Below are 7,625 nucleotides of genomic sequence, written 5' to 3'. Positions count from 1 at the left end.
TTTAATTATATAACCAAGAAACTTGCAAGAACTAAAGCTGAAAAAATGTGATTTTTGTTAATACATACATAGAGTTTGGATTTGATGATCATTCAGCCCTGAGGCAGAAAGCTGCTATTGGTCTAGCTTATTTTCATTTTTAAAAACACTAAAGCAAAACCAGTTTCAAAACATTACATTGGCAGGAGAGCCTTTTCTTTTAAAATATGCTTTGTTATGAGTTTGATGGAATGATCGGAAATGGAATGGACTTTTAATAACACAAAATAAGAGAAGAGATGAGGAGGTTATAGAACGGGGGGATGAATTGGATTCTTTCCCCACCCTCACCTCCCATAGGCCTAATTTGCAGGTGGGCGGGGCTTCCCACCCACCAATCACCTGACATCATAAACACGGGTGACAACTTGAAAAGGGATCATGTTTGAAGCCCATTTGCAAGTGGTTTCAATAGAGACTGTTTGGAAACAGACTTAAAACCTGATGTCTCTCAGGACTGATCGCCTCAAATAGGCACAGGAAGTATTCAGTAAGGCAGCAAGTCCTCTAAACTAAACTCCTCCTGTTAACAAATGAAATATATAGCCTAACATATTACAGAAAATGGCTGCTTGCCTTGAACGCATGGAAAGTCTTTATTAATTCTCCCCCACTGCTATCCAGCTGTTTGGTAAATGAGCTTCCCAGCCTTGTTGCCTGCTGCCAAATGACTTCGCTTGTGGCTCATCTTCTTCTGTCTATGCCAGAGGTGTGGGACCACGGTTGCCATCATCCCTGACCATTGAGCATGCTCCTTGGGGCTGATGGGAGTTGTAGTCCAGCAACATCTGAAAGGGAACAGGTGTCCCTGCCCCAGCACACCAGTCATGCTGACTGAAGATACTGGTGAAACAGTTTTACAACAGCTTGAATTTTAATACTATTGAAAACAAACTACAAAACTAGAAAGGCATCAATATATTTCCCCGATGTATAGGTTTATACATTTTAAGTTCTTGTAGTATTATTTAAGGAAATTTAGAAATGTTTTATTTTCTTTCAACTTATCACTGCAACTTATTACAACTTACCACTAAACTGAAAACTAAGGAGAGACCTGGTCTTAATAGAGATACTGGATTCCTGTCTCATTACATATGCTAATCATCTGCACACTATCCCTTGCTTTTTCCAGTAGGACTAATTGTAGTTGTTAACAGTCGTCAACAGGTTTACCATACCCATTGAGTCAATCACCCATCTCCTACTACCCTTCTGAGAAAAACCCAACCCCACCCTCCCACTATATATAAGGGTCTGGTGACTTCTGTTTCAGTGTATCTGAAGAAGTGTGCATGCACACGAAAGCTTATACGCAGAACAAACTTAGTTGGTCTCTATGGTGCTACTGGACAATTTTTTTAATTTTTTATATATTTCGACTGCGTCAGACCAACACGGCTACCTACCTGAATCTATTTTCTTTCAGTATGAGATGAATATTACACTTTTATACTAATGATCCCATTTGCAACGTATATTGTTTGTGTCTTTATTACATCCCCCAAGGAAGCATTTGTTCTGAAACACGCGAAGACTGGAATAAATTTCAAGCACCTGCTGCTCCTCCTCCTCCTCCTTTTAACACAAGTGAACAAGTACTTGAGGGGGTCAGGATAACTGACTTGTTACCGGATTTGGCTTGGCTACTGCTTATTTACTGAAGGATCCTTGGCTATGAACTTGGAAATGTATTTAACTTCCATGATTTTAGTTAGCTGGCAGACCACTGACGGTATCAAAGCCTTAATTTTCTTTGCTGTTCTACTTTGAAGATTTTCTTTTCTTCCGTCACAGTCGCTTCTCCATTAACTTACTGGCCAACCTTTGCCACATTATCCAACATCTGATGTCTCTCCCAACTTCCTGCTGCAATCAATCACAGAGTTGACATTTCCATCCTGCCATATGCCATCCTATATCCCACTGGGGTCTGTTCCTTCAACTTGCTCTTCTCAACCAGATTCAGGGATCTCACCCAGCAGATAAAATTCCTGTCATTGCTCTTCCTTTGTTGGTATAGATGAGGATAATTCTGCCACTTTTTTTTTTAAGATCAGAAGTGAGATCTGGACTGTACACAATTTTAAGGAGCGCTTGCTGTGAAGACCTTTCTCTTCTTCATTAACCAATCTCCCAAGCTGGTGGTGAATCTTTTCATTAACTGCTTCTTATACATCCCTGTTTTAAGGTGCCCTGAAGGTTAGATTCTTTGGTTTGTGTGGATTTGCAGGGTGACTAAAAACAATCCATACATTAGAACCATTTATTTTTTAAATTTAATTTACATGCCACCATTTGTCTGCAAATCACTGGGTGGTTTACAGCATAAAAATACAAAATGAAAACACAAAATACATACCTTAATAGCAACAACAAAGTAACGCACAAACGCATATAAAAGAACATTGCTTGTTTTATCAGCCAAAGGCCTAGTTATAGAGGAATGTTTTTGCCTGGTGTCTGAAGATATGTAATGAAGGTACCAGGTGAGCTTCCCTGGGGAGAGCATTCCACAAATAGGGAACCACTGCAGAAAAGGCCCGTTCTCATGCTGCCATCTTCCGAAGCTCTTGTGGAAGAGGCACATGAAGAAGGGGCTCAGATGATGATGGCAGGGTATGGCTTGGTTCATATGGGGAGAGGTGGTCCTTGAGGTATTGCGATCTTGAACTGTTTAAGGCTTTGCAGGTCAAAAACAACACTTTGAATTGGACCTGGAAACTAATTGGCAGCCAGGGCTGTCAGGCCAGGATTGGTGTCCACAAAGCAGGTACACAAACGTGCTTCTTTTTCTTGCTAAAAGCAATGTCTTGTAGAGATGAGAGTAAAAGTGAAATAATAAAGCAGCAATTCAGCTCACTGGCATTTCAGCACATGAAGTCCATTACACTTTTAAAAATTGCAGAAAAAAGAAGTAAGAAATAAAAAGATGGACAAAACACATATCAACTCTAAACGTACACACACACTTTCCTTAACATGCAGGTATTCTTGAATAACAGAAGTCTTTCATTGCAAAGAGGCTAAAACATTAGCAGGATTCTAAATACACTTGTAACAGAAAGTACAGTTAACTTAGGAAGATGAAAAATTGGAGAAGTACTGATATGCAGTTGAAAATAGAATTAAGAGGACCCATGGATGGGATGGAGGGGGGGGGAGTCAGGAGATGGAGAGCAATCTCAATACAGTGGTACCTCAGGTTACAGACGCTTCAGGTTACAGACTCCACTAACCCAGAAATAGTACCTCGGGTTAAGAACTTTGCTTCAGGATGAGAACAGAAATCGCGCGGCAGCAGCGGGAGGCCCCATTAGCTAAAGTGGTACCTCAGGTTAAGAATAGTTTCAGGTTAAGAACGGACCTCCAGAACGAATTAAGTTCTTAACCCAAGGTACCACTGTATGTGGATTTTGTATGATCTTTTGATGTAAGTTTATTCTTTTCCTTTCTTTTTCTTTTTCTTTTTCTTTCTCTTTCTCTTCTTCCTTTCTTTTCTCTGTTTTTGAAAATCAAATAAAAAACGATATAAAAAAAAGAATAATAGAAGTCTTAATAATTTTCCTCTACCCCTTTTTTTTGCATTTTTGGAAATAAGCATCAGATTAGCTACTAAAACAATTTTGGCCTAGTTTATTATTTAATGAATGCAACACTATATCTTATTCCCCCAGGGCACTCTGGCATTTATGTTGTTATTTATCTTGTTGTGCTGTAAGGACTTACGGAAGTGCAATGAAGTACAGAAATCTTTGTCTTGTTCATAAGCCTCAGTCCAGGGTGGTGCCACTCCACAGGCAGGGGCTGATGGAGATGAACAGGGCAGGCAGAAGGAGAGCTTCACCAAGCCAACAAGACCTCCACCACTGCCCAACACAAAAGAGGGAGAGACTGGATTCTCCACAAGCATCTGAGCCATGAATCAAAACCTCCTAAATTTGACTGTCTCCTTATACATGGCCTTACATATTCTCTCTCTCTCAGCTTCAACACTCCCATCTGCAATATAGGGCATAATGACTTGCCTCACAAGGGTTGTTGTTGTTGTTGTTGTTGTTGTTGTTGTTGTTGTTGTTGTTAATGTTACAACTGCATAATGCATGTGAAGCCATTTGAACACTTGAAAGCATGGTACAAATGTTAATATATATTTTTAAAAAAACCACCCACCATCTTAAGCTCTGCAAGAGTTAGATGTATTAGGTGGAAAATATATCCTCTGATACATGTTAATATTCATTGTTTTCAATTTTATGAGGAGCAGAACAGCTGGATATTTTAGCCTCAGATTTAGTACATATTTTGGCAAGGTCAACCTGAAGGCTGTGGCTTTTTCTCCTGGGCTTGCTCACAATAATTACCTCATTTATAAAACTGTCTTCCCCTAAAGCTCAGCAAAAGAACAGAGTAGAAATAAAACCTGCCTTTCTTCTGTCTGTGTGGTTCCACTTTTCTTTACAACACCACCTGATAAATGATGGGGGAGGAATTCGGTTCAGTTCCTTTTAAAGGTGAACCCAAACAGAAACACGACACTCAAATTTCACAGTCCTCCAAATATTGTAGTGCAGTTCTCCAGCCAAGTCATATGCACAAAAATGCATATATTGGGGTAGAGTGTGCATAAGAATGAATACAAAATTGCAACAACTTGAAAAATAACATAACAAAAAATAACATAGAAAATGCTTTATAATCAGGAAATGCAAAATTCAGTACAAAAATGGACATGTTAGGAGAAGCATCTGAAGGAGTGTCTCCAACCCCAAACACCGAGGGCCTTCTGGCGGTTCCCTCACTGTGAGAAGCAAAGCTACAGGGAACCAGGCAGAGGGCCTTCTTGGTAGTGGTGCCTGCCGTGTGGAATGCCCTCCCATCAGATGTCAATGAAATAAACAACTATATGACATTTAGAAGACATCTGAAGGCAGCCCTGTTTTTAATGACTGATATTTTAATGTATTTTTAATCTTCTGTTGGAAGCCGCCCAGAGTGGCTGGGGAAATCCTGTTGGTGTTCCGCAACTTTGACCTGTTGCAGGACCTTAGCCAGACCTTAGCAGAACATACACAGAGTTCCAGAAAGCAATCAGTTGCAGGCAGGATGGACGAAGCAGGAACCAGATGCTACTACTAGTAACTTGGTAGTGGTGAGAAGGAAATCTCTAGTACTGACCATCTGAGCTGTTTTTAGCTGCTGTTGGCTGAAATATTCAGATCCTGGAAAGGGAACAGGGGAGACAAAAGGGTCTGAAGGAGGGATAGAAGAAGCCGTGACCTTTGAAAGGAAGATGCAGGAACCAAAGAAGGCAGCAGGCCAAGGAAAGTGCGGCCACTGTAGAATTGGGGTCTGGAAAGGAGAGTGGTCCAGAGGAGACAGAAGAGGAGAGAACTATTGAAAAAAGGTACCAGTAGATGCAAAGATGAGGGGTCATAGATTGATTGGAATGGAATAGCCAGCTAGATGTGTGAATGCAAGCCCCTAAACCTCATGAAAGGCCCAATTTGTGTTGGTAAAGACAATGACATTTTATCATATCGCCTGATAAATTGATATAATAATAAAAAAGAGAAAACAAGCTCAAGGAGTATTACTGGGTGCACAGCTTTTTTGTTACATTAACTTCCATGGCCATATCTATTTATTTTATTTTTTGAAGGAAAGAGAACTGGCCCTTTAGTACCTCAGTTGTGCAATGGAGAAAACACACAGTTATGTTTTTTACAGTATGAGGGGAAATAAATCTCTGACATAAGATGGGATTCAAAATGAAAGTTTCCATATGTCGGGAAGGGAAAATGATGTTTGACAAACACACACACACACACCCAAGTAGTGTAATGTTTCCCCACCCTCCTTTTCGGCTATATAAAGTTCCTGCCGTTTCTGGTATGCATCCTTCAAACTGTCCAATTTGGAACTGAGCAGGGGAATTCTCTCTAGGCTTCCAGGCAGAATTTCAATATTATTTGAATGTTCCGTTTCCCTTGCCTAAGCCATGCAGCCAGCAGAGGAGACACAATTCATCACCGGCCCTTTGAAGCAGACCACAGCAAACGTTCTTTCGGTGAAACAGCCGCTGATGGGCATTCATACTGTGAACAACACTGTAGTGGTTTTGGCGGCGGCAGGAGATTTTAAAGATGACTGGAACATCTCGCTCAGCTGTCGATAGCCAAAGTGCATCACAGGGAAACTTAAGACTTGCAGGCGAGAGGAGGAGGAGGAGGAGGAGGAGGAGGAGGAGGAGGAGGAGGAGGAGAAAAGGATTAGGGTCACTCAGGTTTGAGGATGGTTCACATCCTGTAGTACTGAGAATAACATAATGATGAAACCCAAAAGACAATTGTTGACTCCTTTTCCATTTTGGATGTCATTTCAGGTTTCAGTAGTCTAGGGCTAGATTTGCAGCAAAGCTCAAAGGCCTCCTCTTGGAGGTGTTCAAGAAGAAATAGGCAAAATACAATGTATTTCAAATGTGTTTGTTGTAGTTATTGGGAGGAGGGTTTACCACCTAGGGGGAATACTGATGCATCATCTCACACAGAGGAAATAGAGGACTGTCAGGGACTGGACTGATGGGGGCTTCCTCCCTTCTCTCAAACCTTCCCAAGGACAGCATAGATTTAGATCAGTGGTTTGCGGAAGGGCATAGTTCAGAGGCTGCAGAGGAGAGAAGCTGGGAAATACTGGAAGAAGAACAGCAGGAAGAGGAAACACCAGGGGAGAGACAGCTGGCAGACTTAGTGTCTTTGGAAAGCATTCCTGACCCCACCCCCTCTCCTAAGACTAAGCAGTAAAGGTAAAGGGACCCCTGACCATTAGGTCCAGTCGTGACCGACTCTGGGGTTGCAGCGCTCATCTCGCTTTATTGGCCAAGGGAGCCGGCATACAGCTTCCGGGTCATGTGGCCAGCATGACTAAGCTGCTTCTGGCAAACCAGAGCAGCGCACGGAAATGCCGTTTATCTTCCCGCTGGAGCGGTACCTATTTATCTACTTGCACTTTGATGTGCTTTTGAACTGCTAGGTTGGCAGGAGCAGGGACCGAGCAACAGGAGCTCATCCCGTCGCGGGGATTTGAATCGCCAACCTTCTGATCGGCAAGTCCTAGGCTCTGTGGTTTAACCCACAGCGCCACCCGCAGAAAGCTCAGATTAGCCAACATAGGGGTGACGTGAGGGGGTGGGACTTTACTTGGAGCAACACCATTTCTAGAGAGAGGGGGAGACATTCCTTTGTCTCTCGCTGTGGTTATTGAATAAACTAATTGGTAAGAGCTTTTTTTTTATCTGCTTCTTTGCTGCCACCAGGGGCGGGATCCAATTCCCTGAAGCCTGACAAGACAAATAGATGACACCACTTTTCCTACAGTGAAACTGCTGGTGGCATGTCACCCCTGACTGTTTCTGCCTCTGCCATACTACTGGCTCATTCATAAACACACATACCAAAATGTACATAGGTTGTTCTAGGGGTTGGTGAGCTGGTGACTGAGTCTTGGCTTGTGGCCGGGAATTGGCACTTCTCCTTCTATTAACTTTGGACAGATTCATACCACACATCCAAAGCACATTTAAAGCA

The sequence above is a fragment of the Podarcis vaucheri genome, assembly GCF_965113315.1.
Source record: "Podarcis vaucheri genome assembly, chromosome: 11".
NCBI classification, from domain to species: domain Eukaryota; kingdom Metazoa; phylum Chordata; class Lepidosauria; order Squamata; family Lacertidae; genus Podarcis; species Podarcis vaucheri.
Note: the sequence above shows the minus strand (reverse complement) of the source record.